Raw genomic sequence first — 18,261 nt, 5'->3', positions numbered from 1 at the left:
GCACAAAATATATACAAAAGGAAATTTAACTAACACATTATCTACAAGAAAATTTTGGTTTTTAATGAGATTGGACTTTTTGGGAAAAATTTGGTTTTGATGGGAAAACGAAAATTTTTGGTTTTTAGGGAAAGATTTGGAAAACTTTTTGGTTATTTAGGGAAAGAGTGGACCAGATTAGTCCACATAGACTGGGTCCTCCAGGTTGGTTGTTTCAATGTCGGGTGGAATGGCTCAAGGAATGGCTTTAATCTCTGCCCGTTGACTTTGAAAACGTTCTTGTTGGAGACATCCTCCAGCTCTACAGCTCCATGAGGAAAAACTGTGCGTACTAGGTACGGACCCTTCCATCTGGAACGCAGTTTTCCTGGAAAAAGATGTAATCGGGAGTCATACAGCAAGACTTTCTGACCAGGAGTGAAGGATTTGCGTAGAATACGCTTGTCATGAAATATCTTCATCTTTTGCTTGTACAGCTTGGCACTGTCATAAGCCTCATTTCTCAATTCTTCCAACTCGTTGAGTTGAAGTTTCCGTTGTGCACCGCCTTGTCGAGAGAAAAGTTAAGTTTCTTGATGCCCAGTAGCTCGATGTTCTAATTCCACAGGAAGATGACATGGCTTTCCATACACCAGACGATAGGGGACATGCCAATTGGTGTCTTATAAGCTGTTCTATAGGCCCACAAAGCATCATTCAATCTCAATGACCAATCTTTCCTGACGGGTTGACCGTCTTCTCCAGAATGTGCTTAATTTCCCTATTAGAAACTTCTACTTGTCCACTGTCTGAGGGTGGTACGGAGTGCAACCTTGTGGGTTATGCCATACTTGCGTACTAAAGACTCAAAGTACTTGTTAGAAATGTGAACCACCGTCACTGATATAGCTCTAGGGGTACCAAAACGTGAAAATATGTTTCCTTAGAAATGAAAGTACCACCTTGTGGTCATTGTCTGGTTGCTATGGCTTCTACCCACTTAGAAACGTAATCAACAACTAGGATGTACAATTGCCTTCAGAAATAAATGGACCCATGAAGTCATCCCCCACACAAAAATCTCACAATCAAAATGGGGTTCAATGGCATCATGTTTCTCCTCGAAAGCTTCCTAGCTTTTGACAGCGTTCACAAGCAACACAATAATCATGGCAATCCTTGAACATGATGGCCAATAAATCCACACTGCAAGATCTTTGCAGCGGTTTTCTTGGCACTGAAATGGCCTCCACATGCTTGGTCATGACAGAAAGATATCACATCTTTCTGTTCCATGTCGGGTACACATCTCCTAATGATTTGGTCTCGGCAGTACTTAAACAAATATGGGTCGTCCCAAAGGAAATGTTTAACTTCAGCCAAGAACTTGGAGCGGTCTTGTCTCGACCAATGTGAGGGCATTCTACCTGTAGCAAGGTAGTTAACAATGTCGGCAAACCAAGGAAGGTTTGTCACAGACATCAATTGTTCATCAGGGAATGATTCTCTAATCAGCTCAGATTCATCAATAGACTCACTAGTTAATCGGGACAAGTGATCAGCAACCACATTCTCACAACCTTTCTTATCACGGATTTCGATGTCGAATTCCTGTAATAAGAGTATCCATCGAATAAGGCGAGCTTTAGCATCCTTCTTAGAAAGAAGATACTTCAAAGCCGCATGGTCAGTGTATATGATGATCTTAGATCCTATCAAATAAGATCTAAACTTGTCTAATGCAAATACCACGGCAAGTAACTCCTTCTCGGTAGTCGAATAGTTGAGTTGAGCATCATTAAGAGTTTTACTAGCATAGTATATCACATATGGTAGTCTATCAACACGCTGTCCTAAAACAGCGCCAACGGCGTAATCAGAGGCATCACACATGAGTTCGAACGGTAGTTCCCAGTCGGGTGGTTGGACAATAGGAGCTGAGGTGAGGAGAGTCTTGAGTTCTTCCCACGCCTTCACACACGCAGCATCAAAGTTAAAGACAACATCTTTGGCAAGTAGGTTACACAAAGGGCGAGAGATTTGGCTAAAGTTTTTGATGAATCTCCGGTAGAATCCGGCGTGACCTAAAAATGATCGAATCCCCTTCACAGAGTGGGGTTGGGGTAAATGTTGAATGAGGTCGACTTTAGCTTTATCTACTTCAATTCCTTTTTCCGATACGATGTGTCCTAGAACTATGCCGGATTTCACCATGAAGTGGCATTTTTCCCAGTTTAAAATCAGATTCTTTTGCTTACATCTTGATAGCACAAGGACTAGATGGTCCAAACATTCGTCAAAAGAAGACCAAACACAGAGAAATCATCCATAAAGATCTCGAGAAAACTATCTATCATGTCTGAAAAAATGCTCATCATGCAACGCTGGAAAGTAGCAGGTGCATTACACAGCCCGAAGGGCATACGTCTAAAAGCAAATGTCCCAAATGGACACGTGAATGTAGTTTTTTCCTGATCTTCCGGTGCAATGTGAATTTGGTTATAACCGGAAAAGCCATCTAGAAAACAGTAGTGACTGTGTCCAGACACACGTTCTAGCATTTGGTCTATGAAGGGAAGGGGGAAGTGATCTTTTCTTGTTACTGTGTTCAACTTCCTGTAGTCGATACATACTCGCCATCCTGTGGTTGTACGTGAAGGGACTAACTCATTCTTTTCGTTCCGAACTACAGTAATGCCTGACTTCTTAGGCACAACTTGAATGGGACTAACCCATTTACTATCTGAAATCGGATATATGATACCCGCATCAAGTAGCTTCAAGATCTCACTCTTAACAACGTCTCTCATGTTAGGATTAAGTCTCCTTTGCATTTCCCTAGATGGTTTGGCATTCTCTTCAAGATTAATGTGATGCATGCAAATGGTGGGGCTTATCCCTTTGAGATCTGAGATGGTCCATCCTAAGGCTTCTTTCTGCTCCTCAAGTACTCTCTAAAAGCTTGTTTTCCTGTTCTATGTTTAATCGTGAAGAAATGATAACAGGTAAAGTATCAGAAGGACCTAGAAATGCATACTTCAAAGTATCAGGTAATGGTTTCAATTCCTGTTTGGCCTTAGGAGACTCATCCGAAGATATAACAGACTTCTCAGAAAGTGGGAGTTGTTCCACTGTAGTCTGCCATTTAGTGATGTCCATTTGAGGTACAGATTCGAGCAAAGATTGGACTTCACCAATGTATTCCATCATACAACTCCAAGTTAACATCTTCCAAACATGCTTGCAGGGATCTTTTGACATAATGCCAGTCAATGAATCTTGTATCAAACTCTCAATCATATTGACCTCATGTACATCCTCATCATCAAGATTCACATGCTGTTGACTAACATTAAACACATTCAGCTCGACAGTCATGTTCCCAAAAGACAGCTTCAACACTCCATTACGACAATTGATGATCGCATTAGATGTCGCCAAGAAAGGACGTCCTAAAATGACAGGAATGTGACTATCCGGGTTTTGTACAGGTTGAGTGTCTAAGACAATAAAGTCTACAGGAAAGTAGAACTTATCAACCTTAATTAAACATCCTCAACTACACCTCGAGGGACTTTGACGGATCGGTCCGCCAATTGGAGAGTTATGGGTGTTGGCTTCAATTCTCCAAGACCTAACTGCGCATAAACAGAATATGGCAGGAGGTTCACACTTGCACCTAGATCTAATAAAGCTTTACTGACCATGTGGTTTCCTATAGTGCAAGAAATTGTTGGACAACCTGGGTCCCTAAACTTAGGTGGAGTTTTGTTCAGAATGATGGAACTCACCTGTTCAGCTAAGAAAGCACGTTTGTGCACATTAATCTTGCGCTTTTGAGTGCACAAGTCTTTGAGGAATTTGGCATATGCAGGGATTTGCTTAATTGCCTCAAGAAAAGGAATGTTGATGTTGACTCTTTTGAACAGTTCTAACATCTCATTGTAGTGGGTGCTTATCTGTTGGCGAACTAACCTCTGAGGATATGGAGCAACATGAGCATTAGGAGTTAGAGGGGTATTCACAACAGTGGGATTGTCGGCTTCGCTAATGTACTCAGGTTCCTTTTCTAAGTTGGAGGTGTTCTTTGGTGGTGTAGGCAATGATATGCTTGGCTCAGACTCATTTGATTGTGGTATGCCTACATTGTTCTCAACAATCTTACCACTTCGGAGAGTGGTGATGGAATGGGCTTGATCGGGTGAGGTTTCATTGCAAGATGATGTTCCTGCTTGAAATATCCTCTTTGGATTTTGTTGGGGCTGGCTAGGAAGTTTACCCTTTTCTCTTGTATTCAGTGCATCGCAAATTTGACCCATCTGTAGTTCTAGAGCGGAGACTCGTTGATCAGTTGCTTTCTCATTCTTCATCAGATGTTGGGTCAATTGATTGATACTCTCTTCAATGCTAGACAATTTCTTGTCAGCAGTGTATTGAGGGTACGACTGCTGTTGAGGATTTTTAGGGTATTGATAGCCTTGATTGTTTTGATAGCTTTGAGTGGGTTGAGATGGTCCTCCTTGATGGGTCCTTTAGACCATGAAAAATTGGGGTGGTTCCTCCATCCTGGGTTGTAGGTCTGTGAATAAGGGTTATGCTCTTGTTTTTGAAACATAGCATGTGCCTGTTCTAGCCTAGATTCTTGGAATGCATGCATTTCCGGACAATCACTGACCTGATGGTCAGAACCGTTACATATATCACAGATAGCCATTTCGACATGTTCACAGAAAGCAGTGGTAGAAGGTTTTACGTTTTTCTGAAGTTCTAATGCTTCTATTCTTCTTGCTAGTGCTGCCATTTTTGCATTTTCCTCAAAATTAGACTCAATTCTATGGACCTTATCTACAGGTGTAGTCTTTCTAGGTTCACGAATGGACTCCCATTGTTGAGTTTTTTCAGCAACTTCAATTAGGAAAGCCCAAGAGTCATCAGCACTTTTATCTGTGAAGAGTCCATTGCACATAGACTCTACAATTGTTCGGGTGGAGACATCTAAACCTTCATACAAAATTTGCACAAGTCTCCATTTCTCAAAACCATGATGGGGACACTTAAGCAACAATTCATTGAATCTCTCAAGATATCTAGCTAAGGTTTCACCTTCTAATTGTACAAAGCTGTTCAGATTTTGACGAATTGTCGCAGTCTTGTGATTAGGGAAGAACTTTTTGAAAAACTCTTTTGTGAGGTTGTCCCATGTCCTAATTGACTGTGGATGTAAGGCATACAGCCATGACTTGGCCTTTTCCTTCAAAGAAAAGGGAATAGTCTCAATTTTAGGGTTTCGTCAGACATCTGAGTGAAACGTATAGTTCCACAAATCTCCTCAAATTCTCTCACGTGATGGTAAGGGTTTTCATTTTCAATTCCTCTAAACACGGGAAGCATTTGTATTGTGCTCGATTTTAGCTCATAATGACCAGTAGCTTCTGGTAAAACAATGCACGAGGGTTGGCTTGTCCTTGTGGGGTACATGTAATCCTTGAGGCTACGGGGTTCTTCCATTATCTCAGGTTGGTCCGGTGTGTTTTCCTCAGAGGATGTGGGTATGTCAATTGGGTCTATTGGATTGACTCTAATTAGTCGGTTTGATTGGTCTCTAAAGGTCACAACCATATCCTAATAAGATCATTGATCGATGAAATAACATCTAACAAGCCCACAGTCAATGAAAAACACGACCTAAAATTTGGTTTTGTTGGGTTTTGGTTTCACAATGGGTTTAGAGAAATTTTGGATTAATTGGGACAAAGCCCAAACAACTAAAAAGGCTTTTGGTTCTTGGGTTCTTTGGAGAATTTTGGTGAGAAAAATCTTAACTCACGGCCCAACAAATTTCTCTCTTTTTGTAAGGTTAGGAGCCCAATGGTTGGGATATAAACCTATAGTCCAAAATAAAGTGCAAGCCCACAAAAGAAAAGAAAAATAACAAACAAAAATTACAAGCCATAAAAGAAAAAGAAAAAGAAAAATAAAAATTATTACAAGCCCAAATAGAAAATAAAGAAAAAGAAAAATAAAATTATTACAGGCCCAATATAAACTTAAATACAAGCCCAGATAAATTTAATGAGGCCCAGTTGGGTTAGCTCATGGGTTAGGCTTACTTGATTTTTGGAGGGAGCCCAAATTTGGGCTTTTTATCCCTTTTTGTTGCACTAGCCCAGTTGGGCTTGGATCTTCCTTAGCAACTTTAGCAGAACTGCTCCAACAGCAGCAAGCAGCAGCTCCACAGCAACAACAACTGCAGCAGCAGCTCCACAGCAGCAACAGCAACTGCAGCAGCAGCTTCACAGCAGCAACAGCAATAGCAACAGCAGCTGCGATAACAGTCAGTGCAAGGTAGTGCAAGGCAATGCACTTAGTGAAGCAAGAACAAGATCAATGCAAGAGCAGGAGCAAACAGAAAACAGGAACAAGTTGCAGGTCAGGACAAGTAAGATTAACAAGAAAGAAAACAGAAAACAAGCAAACCGCTACCGAGTCCCCGGCAGCGGCGCCAAAAACTTGGTGTAAAAGGAAAGAACTACCTAAACTAGCCTGCAAGTGCACAGGGAAGTTGAAGCAAGAAAAAGTAAATAAGGGTTTGTCCACAGGGACTTGGAGGATTTGCTAAAGTTTTCTAAATTTCTAAGGTTATCTGAGTTCAAAGGAAGATACTAAGGCTTTTGATTCCACTACTTGACCCTAGGCTAAGGAAATTATGATGCAATGTATGTCGTTCTTTCCTGAAAGATTACAATGAGGATTCTACTAACTATCCTAGCCAAATTACCCCTAGCATCAGTTGTCTTTAATCAGCACAACTAATCACAGGCATTTAGCTTCTAGCTAGTTTGGCTTAAGGCAGTCTCTCTAGTGGATTGAATTCTTGGCCAAAGACCTAGCTCCACTCCTAGTATCAGCTGTCTTCTAACAGCACAGGTGATCACAAGCAGGTAGCCCATATGACTAAGCATTCATCCTAAGGCAATTCAGCTCAATTAAAACTAACATACAATACATTAAATTCCTAGCATATGATCAAGAGCTTCCTCTAAGCCCTAGCAAGTGAATTAGAACATGGACATGCTTGTAATCATGATACTAACAGGTAAACATGCTCCACATTACAGCATACAATTCACATTCAACTTTTATGCATAAGAGATTCAACATGAATTGAAAATGAATTGCTAATAGGCTCACTGGCTAGCCCAGAGCTGCCCAATTTTACAACCCTAACACCCTTTTATAGTTACAACAAAATAAATTAAAAATCCCAAATCAGTAAAAATTAGGGTTTCACCAAATACCCAATTCACTCACTTAAACCTTTGATTCCTTTTCTATTTCGTCGGCCCATGCTTCTCAACGTCTTCTGCTCCTTCCCACTTCAATTACAACTCTATTTCAACCTATTCTACCAATTTCACATCTAGGGTTCATGAGATTGGTGAGGCGTGAAATTGGTGGAATAGAAGTCTCTAGAGTGGTGAAAGTGGTAGTGATGATGGGTTTTAGGGTTGGGTGTTATGATGAAGGATGGTGGTGTGCAGAAGGAGCAGGTGGTGGCGATGATGGAGAAGGTGGTGACAGTGGAGTAGTGGTTCTGCAGAGGTGAGGTGGGGGAAGATGGGTTCGATGGGAAAGAAGGAATGCGTTTGGTTTGGTAGGGGAAGGTGTTAGGTGCTCGTGTGTTTGGCGAGTTTAGCAATTGTTGATGAACAGTGAGGATGCGACGTTGGATGCGAAGATGATGGATCGATCTAACGGCGAGACAGAAGGAAGCGAGGAGCGACCGTTGGATGGAAGTACAACGAAACTGACGGCTCAAGATGGAGTTAGGTGCTGTAGTGTTTGACAGGAGCTTCAGACTTTGATGTACTGGTGATGCTGCGACCATAGGATGCTGAGATGATCCAATCTGACGGCTAGAAAAGGAAACGGGTATGGATATAGGAAATGGATTTGGGTGAGGGTTTTGGGCCTTGGGTATGCCAAGCCCATATCTCCTTTAAGAACAATTCTTCCTCTTCAAGCCCACTTCTAGCCTTTTGGTCTTGTGCACAACATTCTTCGCGGCTTCCTTGCGTGATTCCTCCCGGCTTTTCACTACTTTTCTGCTCTTTTCCGCTCCGCAATTCATCTAACTTTATTTGTTACCTAAAAATGCAAAATTAATTAAGAAAAATATTTATTCTTGAAAACAATGAAAATACAGAATATGGGATAAAATGTAGAATTAACGCACAAAAGATGAGTTAAATGCCAAGAAAAATATATAGAAATATGCACTTTTTAGGACTCATCAGAAAGCAAGCCCCACGCCTGCTGAACATGGTAGAGCAAAATCTCTGAACATATTGCTTGCAATGAGATCCGGTTCTTCATGTAGATGAAGAAGAGAACAAAATAGCAAGTTGGTGAATAACCATTACAGAAAAAACGATGTGATGAAAGGAGAGGGAGAGAGAGAGAGATAAGAAGAAGACCTTGAAATGTTTATAATCGTCAAAGAGTTTGGCAAGCAATATTCCATACTCGTTTCCCACTTCAAGGACTTGTATGCCCTCCTCTATCTTCTTTGGGCATGTCGACTTCTTGACTTCAGCTGTGACTTTGGAAAATTCGTCCTTGGTGAACACAATCAACAACAAGTAATATGATGAGTTTATAGTACAACTTTTCTACGAAAAAAGGAAAAAACAAAATGCAGAGATTTAACTAAGGTTTCAAGAAATTGCGTACATAGTGGGCATCAAATTTCTGTGCGGACTTCAGGATACGCTGGTTGATTGTATGGTATCTCAAGCCGTAGGACACCGTCTTGTATATGTTACTTATACGGCTCATCTATTCCACTACTGCCCTCTTCTCGATCGGTCTTCTGTAAAACAACAAAAAAGAAAATGTATAATCCCGCGTATGTTTAATATATCTTTACATCTATGGATCCGTAAGAACAAAACACCCACAAAAATTGTTTCAAAACAAACCCTAATCTCTAAAAAAGAGGAAAACAACAACTAATAACCGATTAAGAAAGCATACCTGGTTATGGTAAAAAAAGGTTATGGAAGTTTTTTTTGCCCCAATTTTGGAAGAACTACCACCTACCCTTCTACTAAAAGGATAGAAAATTCAAAATGTTTGGTTAGACTTAAATCAACAGATGAAAATATGAAATTTCTCAATTACTTATCATAATTCAAAGTAAACGAAACCAGTTGCTAAATCAAAGAAATGTATGTAAGAATTACTCACAGGTATCATCAACGGACTCGTCATTTTCCTGCGCTGGTGAGTTCACTAGTAAAAATGCTGATGATGCTTTTACCTTCTTAGAAGCTATCGCTGAAAAATCCCAACAGTGGGAGTCTTGTGTTGAACCCCCTAAAAGACTCTTGGTCACTAGAAGTAGCACCAATATGGTAGATACGAGTTTTGCATCAGATGCTAAGTTTGCTGCTTTATCTAGAAGGTTAGAAGCGTTGGAAATGGGCCAATCTAAAAATAAGTCCCTTGTTGAACCTAATAGAGCCTCTCAAGTCTCTAGTTGTGGAATAGAGCCCGATAACTCATTCTGGGAAGGTAAGATTAGTGAAGATCAAGCTCATGTTGTCTATAACAATGCTAGGTTTGAGAACCGTCAGAAGTTTGACCCCTACTCAGAAACCTACAACCCTCGTTGGAGAAACCATCCTAATTTCTCTTGGTCTAAGGGCCAGAATCAAGGCCAGTCTAGTAATTCTCAGCCTCCCCCAGGTTTTGGTTATACTAAGAACTCTTCAGGTCGGACCCAGAACCCACCTGAGAATAGAATAACTAGCTTAGAGGAAACCCTTAGTATATTAAGGAAGAGCCAGGAGATGCTATCACAAAGCCAGGAAATGTTAGTAAAAAAGCCATGGTAATTTTCAAGAGGAAACCAAACAGAATTTTAAGAATAGTGCGCAGTCTTTTGCTAAATTAGAACTTCAAGTCGGCCAAATAGCTAAGTTTATTAATGAGAGAGAAGAACGAAGGTTCCCTAGTCATACTGATCCTAACCCTAGAGGAGAGAAATCGTACAATCATGTGAACTCTGTTACAACCCTTAGGAGTGGAAAGAAAGTTGACAACAAGGTTTCCATACTTGAAAGTGAACATGCTGTAGTTCACCCTTCTGAGCCAGAAAATGAGGAGACTGATAGAATCTCCAAAGAGACCAATGAGGGTCCTGATGAGCCCGGCTTTGTTCCAAGAGCCCCGTTCCCCCAGCTGCTAGTTCCGACTAAGAGGGAATCCAACTTTAATGATATATTGGAGGTTTTTAAGCAGGTTACTATCAACCTACCTTTGTTGGATGCGATTAAGCAGATTCCCGCTTATGCCAAGTTTCTTAAGGACTTGTGTACACGAAAGCGTAAGCTTAGCGTCCAAAAGAAAGCCTTCCTAGCTAGTCACGTGAGTTCCATTATTCAGAATACCACTACTCCTAAGTATAAAGACCCAGGGTCCCATACCATTTCTTTCACAATAGGTAACTACCGTGTTGAGAAAGCTTTGCTTGACTTAGGAGCCAGTGTGAACTTACTGCCATATCATGTGTACCTTAAGCTAGGACTTGGTGAGATGAAACCTACCCAGATGACACTTCAGTTAGCTGATAGGTCCGTTAAAATTCCTCGTGGTGTGATCGAGGATGTTCTCATAGAGGTTGACAAGTTTATTTATCCAGTGGATTTTGTTATCCTAGATACCCAACATGTCCCTGACCCAGAGAACCAAATACCAGTGATTTTAGGTCGCCCGTTTTTAGCTACATCCAATGCGATCATTAACTGTCGAAATGGTATTGTGAATCTGTCTTTTGGTAATATGACTATTGAGCTGAACATTTTTAATATTAGTAAGCTACCCTCTGAACTAGATGACTCGAATATAAAAGAGGTGAACATGATAGTAACATTAGTCGAGGAGTCATTACCAAACACTTTGTTAGAAGATCCATTAGAGAAATGCCTAGCTCACTTTGGGATTGATTTTGATGATGATAATGTGATTAATGAGGTGAATGCTTTGTTAGATTCAACCCCTTTGTTAGATACTAGTAATGGATGGAAACCTAAGTTCGAACCACTACCAGTTTCTAAGTATACCCTAGTTCTTTCTTTAGAAGAGCCTCCTAAGTTGGACCTAAAACCATTGTCAGATACCCTGAAGTATGTGTTTTTAGGACCGTCTAAGACTTTACCTGTGATTGTTTCTTCCAATTTGGATAGAGATCAGGAAAGTAGGATAGTAATCGTCCTTCAAAACAACAAGGAAGCTTTAGGGTGGACCATAGCAGACATTAAGGGTATAAGTCCTACTGTTTGTATGCATCAGATCTATTTAGAGGAAGACACCAAACCTTCTAGGGAGATGCAACGTCGACTAAACCCCAATATGAAAGAAGTAGTTCGAACTGAGGTTCTTAAGCTGTTAGATGCAAGCATTATCTACCCTATTTCAGATAGTAAGTGGGTCAGCCCCGTTCAGGTTGTTCCCAAGAAATCTGGTATTAATGTAGTCCAGAATGATAACAATGAGTTAATCCCAACCAGAGTGACCACGGGTTGGCGTGTTTGTATCGACTATAGGAAATTGAAAAAGGTCACTAGGAAGGACCACTTTCCCCTTCCCTTCATCGACCAGATGCTAGAGAGATTAGCTGGACATAGTCACTACTGCTTTTTAGATGGAAACTCTGGATATAATCAGATCGTTATTGCCCCAGAAGACCAGGAGAAAACCAATTTTACTTGTCCCTTTGGTACCTTTGCGTATAGAAGCATGCCTTTCGGGCTATATAATGCCCCTGCGACTTTTCAGCCTTGCATGATGATCATACTTTCTGACATGGTAGAAAGGTTCTTAGAGGTCTTTGTGGATGTTTTTTCAGTGTTTGGTTCGTCTTTCGATAAATACTTGCATCATTTGTCATTAGTTTTGACTAGGTGTAAGGAAAAGAATTTAGTGCTTAATTGGGAGAAATGTCACTTTATGGTTCGTTCAGGAATTGTTCTAGAGCATATCGTATCTTCAAAGGGTATAAAGGTAGATAGAGCCAAAGTTGACCTTATTAAAACTTTACCGGTCCCAAAAACTGTAAGAGATATTTTTTCATTCTTAGGGCATGCTGGTTTTTATCGTCGTTTCATTAAGGATTTTAGCTTGATGTCTAGACCTCTTTGCAATTTGCTTGCAAAATATGTTAAGTTTGTCTTTGATGATGCTTGTTTAAAGGCTTTTGAGAAGCTTAAGTCATTACTCACTACCTCCCCCATAGTCCTGTCACCCAACTGGAACCTACCCTTTGAGATCATGTGTGATGCTTCAGATTATGCTATTGGTGTTGTGCTAGGTCAGCGAGAAAATAAGTTACTTCATGTGATTTACTATGCTAGCGAAACTCTGAATGATGCCCAGATGAACTATACCACTACCGAGAAGGAACTATTAGCCATTGTGTTTTCCTTAGACAAGTTTAGACCTTATCTCTTAGGTTCTAAGATCATCATATATACTGATCATGCTGCTTTAAAACATCTTTTGTCTAAAAAGGATACGAAACCTAGATTGATTAGGTGGATTCTGTTGTTGCAAGAATTTTCTCCATACATTAGAGACAAAAAGGGTGCCGAAAATGTTGTAGCAGATCACTTGTGTAGGCTAGTTGTTAGTTCCCCGGATGACTCCCTTCCTATAAGGGATAGATTTCCTGATGAACAATTGTTCTTTGTTACCCAATTACCTTGGTATGCGAATATAGTGAACTATCTTGTTACTGGTCGAATGCCCCAACATTGGGGTAAACAAGATCGTTCTAGAATTTTAGCTGAGGTTAAGCACTTCTTTTGGGATGATCCTTATTTATTTAAGTACTGTCCAGACCAGATTATTAGGAGATGTATACCTAAGAGTGACCAGTCCAGTATTATTTCCTTTTGTCATGATCATGCTTTTGGGGGTCACTTTAGTGCTAAGAAAACTGCTGCTAAGATATTGCAGTGTGGATTCTATTGGCCTTCGTTGTTTAAAGACTCCCACAGTTACTGCGTTACTTGTGAACGATGCCAGAAATTAGGAACCATTTCCCATAGGAACATGATTCCCTTGAACCCTATTTTAATTGTTGAGGTCTTTGATGTGTGGGGTATTGACTTTATGGGTCAGTTTCCTAATTCTTTTGGTAACCTATACATCCTTGTCGCGGTAGACTATGTCTCTAAGTGGATTGAGGCAGTTGCGTGTAAAACCAATGACCATAGGATTGTGATTGAGTTCTTGAAAAATAATATACTTACACGTTTTGGTACACCGCGAGCTATAATTAGTGATGGAGGCTCGCACTTTTGTAATGGGCCTTTTAGGCTTCTGATGAAGAAATATGGTATTACACATAAGGTAGCTACCCCGTATCATCCACAGACTAGTGGTCAGGTAGAGGTTTCCAATAGGGAGATAAAACGTATATTAGAGAAAACAGCTAATCCTAATCGGAAAGACTGGTCGTGTAGGCTTACTGATGCCTTATGGGCTTACCGTACTGCGTTTAAGACCCCTATTGGAATGTCGCCTTATCGACTTGTTTATGGCAAGGCATGTCACTTACCTGTTGAGTTAGAACATAGAGCTTATTGGGCTGTTAATCAGCTAAATTTTTTACTTGACACGGCAGGAGCCCATAGGAAACTCCATCTCAATGAGTTGGACGAGATTCGTACAGATGCTTACGATAGTGCGAAGGAGTATAAGAACAAAATGAAACTTGTGCATGATAGAAACATTTTACGGAAGTCATTTTCTCCATGTCAAAAAGTTCTTATGTATGATACCCGCTTGCATCTTTTTCCTGGGAAGTTACGTTCTCGGTGGACGGGTCCTTCTATTGTTCGCACTGTTTTTCCTCATGGAGCTGTTGAGATCGAGACACCGGATGGTAGTAGTTCTTCTAAGGTTAACGGTCAGAGATTGAAACCCTTTTTAGAGCCCTTTCCTACATGTGATGTTGAGGAGGTCCCTCTGGAGGACCCTGTTTACCCTTGATTGACCATCGAGACAGTTGTATGTTGTATATTAGTTTTTGATTTTCTTCACCCAGGTACTATCTTTCCAACTTCTCCTCGTGTTATTTTACTTTTGGTACTGCTCTTTAATTAGAAACATTTAGGACAATGTTAGATTTAAGTTTGGGGGTGGGGAAGAACCTTTTTGTTAGCTTTTAGTTGCAATAAATAAACTCCAGAGCCTAGAGATTTATGCCTATTAAGGTTGGCACTAACCAATCTAAGTGGATGGGAACATCTTGGTTATAGGAGTTGAGGAACCAATCTGATTAGATGGAAACATATAGAAGAGTCTATTCATAAAAGCACAGAGCTCAGGTGTTAGAATTAAACATGGTAGTTTCGCCATATCTCGTGATGGAAACATTGAAAAAATCCTGATCACTTCTTTTTCTTTTTTATCTTTTTACCATTACTAGGGTGAAATAGAGTGACTGAGATACCAAAAAAAAAAAATTGAGACTAGACCATCAGACCAACCGGAATAAATTCAATAAAGTCAACCACTGGAACCCTTGTATATGCCAGTTGGATTGACCTAGAGCTAGGATTATCGACCACTGGTTCCCTTGTATATGTCAGTGTGTTGATATTAGTCCAGACCAGTATCTCAGTCCATTAGGATAGGTTCACCTTAGTTAACATCATCTACGTTTTTCTCTTCTTAATCTATCCATGTGATTGGTTGACTCCGATTTATGATGTCCAGAAACTACCTGAGTAGAGCTCTGTCACTTTATATGAATTTTAGTATGCTTGAGTGCAAACTCGTGTACATCAATTGGAATTTCGCTTCAGGGTACTTCGTCCTATAGTCAATGATTGTATGCCAACCAAGGAGATTTTTTAGTGCACTCCAAGGTTCTACGTAGATATCTAGGGTTTGAAGTATAAAGGTTTTGTGGGTACACCTCTGGTAAACCCTCCGGAGACAACACTCCTCCACTAGGGCCACCTAGTGGTTTAACGGCTTGCTGCACGTGCTAAGTGTAGTCATTTTATTTTCTAGATTAGATTTGCTCGAGGACTAGCAAATAATAAGTTTCGGGGTATTTGATAGACACATTTTTGTGTCTAATTTGTCCTCAAAATCCGTATTGTTGGAACTCTATTTTTGTACTAATATTGTGTTTTTATGTATTTTTAGGAAATAAACATTTTTGGAAAATTCGGCTCGAAAAGTTGTCTAAAACACCCGGAGGACAAGTGTTATTCGGACTCTCGCTTTTGGATAAGGGGTAACCTAATTACTAAGGAGCACCCCCAGGTCACCCCCAAGGCAACTGCTATTCACACCCCTACTCTGGATAGGGGGCTACCAGTTTCTTTCCCATTTGAACCGAGTTTTGGCGGGAAAAACATTTCTTCACCTGCATAATTTTTGAAGCGAATTTTGAACGTGATTTAAGGAGATTGAAGGGCTAGTTTTCATTGGGCTGGACCTGTTATAGCCTAACAGGGATGGTATGGGTGTTCGAATAGAGTTATTTGGGCTGGATAATCGTAGGATGCAAAACAGAGAAGATATTTTCAAAATAGGGAAAGTGTTCTATTCTCGGAAATTTTGGCTGGAAGATACGTGCATGAGTCAATCCTATTGGTTGGAAACAACTTCTACAACTCAGAGATGATGCGTGAAAGAGATAAACCAGGAAATAAGTCCCGAAACAAGTCATAGAAATAAAAAAAAATATATCGAAAATATTTTATTCACTGCCGGATTTTCTTGGAGTTATTACAAAGATTTGGTCGACCTGTTGTGTATAAATAGGTTTCTGGTGTCGATCATAGGAGGCTAGAAAGTTTTGGGAGAGTTTGGGAGAGAGATAGAGCTGTAGAATCGAAGAAAAGGAAGCTGCAGGAAAAGCAGCAGAAACTCAAGAACACGAAAAACAATAGACCTCATAGGAAAGTCGTTGGAAACTGTCGCTTAATTGCGACACTTCCCAATTCCTTTTTCGCGACCGTGTCATAGTGCCAACATCACTAATTCCGTATCGTTCATTCTGGACGCCTTTTGTGCGTCGCAGAATCCTGTTTAAACCATTTTCTTATCTTTCTCTTCATTGTAAAACACTTTTGAGCATCAATGAAATATTTTGAGAGGTTTTTCATCATGAGTAGCTAAACCCAATCCCAGGGGTGACGGAGGAAGCCATTCTCACAAGAATTATGTGGTAATCTCTATTTTATTAATTTATGCAATATTTTTATGTGATTAACTGCATTGATAAAAATGAATTAAATGGTTTTTATTAATCAACTGTATTTTCCCTTGATAATGCATGCTTAGTTTTAGACTCTTGATGCATTATACTTGTGACTAACATTTGATATTTTGGAAATCTGCTTTTGGCAATAATTTAGAATCAAACAAATTATTTAAATTGCATAGTAAAAAAAAATATTAGATCACATAAGTATTGTTGAATGGTGGAATCTTAACCCATATTTCTCCATAAAATTTCACATCACTTTGCTATTTAATTTTGCTACATTCCTAAGTTTTATTTAAATCTATAAATTTTATTCCCTTCACAAATCTGAAAAGGACCCATTTTTACCACTATCACTACAACCATTTGAAAATACATCAACAAGCCAGTGTATGTTGCTACAAAAAGTTACAAATATGCTGAAACGAACATCTGATTTTTGTAGTTAGATGAATAAACTTATCCATACATCACTCGCCCTACTAGCATCACCATTTATGAAAACTAGTTTGGAAAAACTTTTATTTTGATAACCATTATCACATCATTTATTCCCTGTAGTCTAGCTTTTCTTACTAAGGTATCGTACATCATTCGACAATTTTTTTTTCCACTTCAAGTATTCAATAGCCTCAAACTTATATTTTCTTTATGAAGTTTGCACATCTCTATCTTTTGGACCAAAAATATCTCACCTCTGCTTTTGCGCCCTATTGATTTTGGAGTTCCCCTTCCATCTGGGATGAAAGTCGAAACATCTTCCAAGGAATTAAAATGACTACAACCTTGTATTCGTCTGTTGATGAATCAAACCAAAAACACGACATAAATATACGCCTCCCCCCCCCCCCCCCCCCCATCATTAGGATAATTATATGGGAGGATAAGTATTTCCCTCCTTGAATATACGAGGGTACCCAAATACACCACAATCTTTTTGTTTCAACCTATAATTCCTCTACCGAATGTGATCTTTTATGTACAAAGTCGAGACAATACGATAATTTGGTTCATGCTTGTGTGATTGTCTACGGATACGAGATCGAGATAATACAACAACAAGACAACTTGTGTGATTGACTATGGATAGAAGATCGAGACAACTACTAAAGCAAAGAGTGTTACTTGATAATAGGTTTGGTAATAACCAAATTTTATAAGGTCACTATCAAGTAATTCGGAGTTAACATATATGTGTATCTTACTTTATTATAATCAACAATTATAATGCGAAAATCTAAGTAAAAAAGACACATCAATATTTTGTTAATGAGGAAACCGAAAATGCAGAAAACCCCGGGACCCAGTCCAGTTTTGAATACTCACAGAATTAAGACGTTATACAAAATCTAATAACAACTTCTTATAGTTGAGACCAAGCAGACTACCCCTATATACTTAGTTCCCTCGGTATCCCTGCTCCTTCTACTTCTAGAGTCACGCACGTGAATAACGAGTCCTTTGGATCGTATTCCAAACAACAAAGGAATAATCTGTTTGGTAACCACTCTAATCAATCTTGCTAAAATATTTATAGTAGTTGTTTTACAATAAAGGCTCTTCCGTTTAATCTAATAAACTCCTTTATCTGGTTTCATCAATCTAACTTTAACTACCGAAATAGTCAAGTATAAATTCACGCTCAATCAATACAAATCTCAAAGGCAAATATATAGAATGTCGATCTTACGCAACTAATCAATTGAATAAATTCGATTCTAGTTGGATCCCAGCCGATCAAGGTTTGTGCACATAAATTCACAAGATACGAGAACTAATCAGAAATCTTCTCCGTCTTCAGGTTTTCTTTAATCTTCAATAACCCGCACAACATCGCTTGAGTCTCTTGTGATCAATCACACATATAACGGAGTTTGTTAACAATGGATTGTCAAGAGATGTCTTTAGATGTAACAACAGTTCTAAATATCTCGTCGATACTATGATCTAGTTTGATTGGATCTTATATTAGAAGAGAAGATTCTCAA

This window comes from Papaver somniferum, chromosome 7, assembly GCF_003573695.1.
Source record: "Papaver somniferum cultivar HN1 chromosome 7, ASM357369v1, whole genome shotgun sequence".
Classification (NCBI taxonomy): domain Eukaryota; kingdom Viridiplantae; phylum Streptophyta; class Magnoliopsida; order Ranunculales; family Papaveraceae; genus Papaver; species Papaver somniferum.
Note: the sequence above shows the minus strand (reverse complement) of the source record.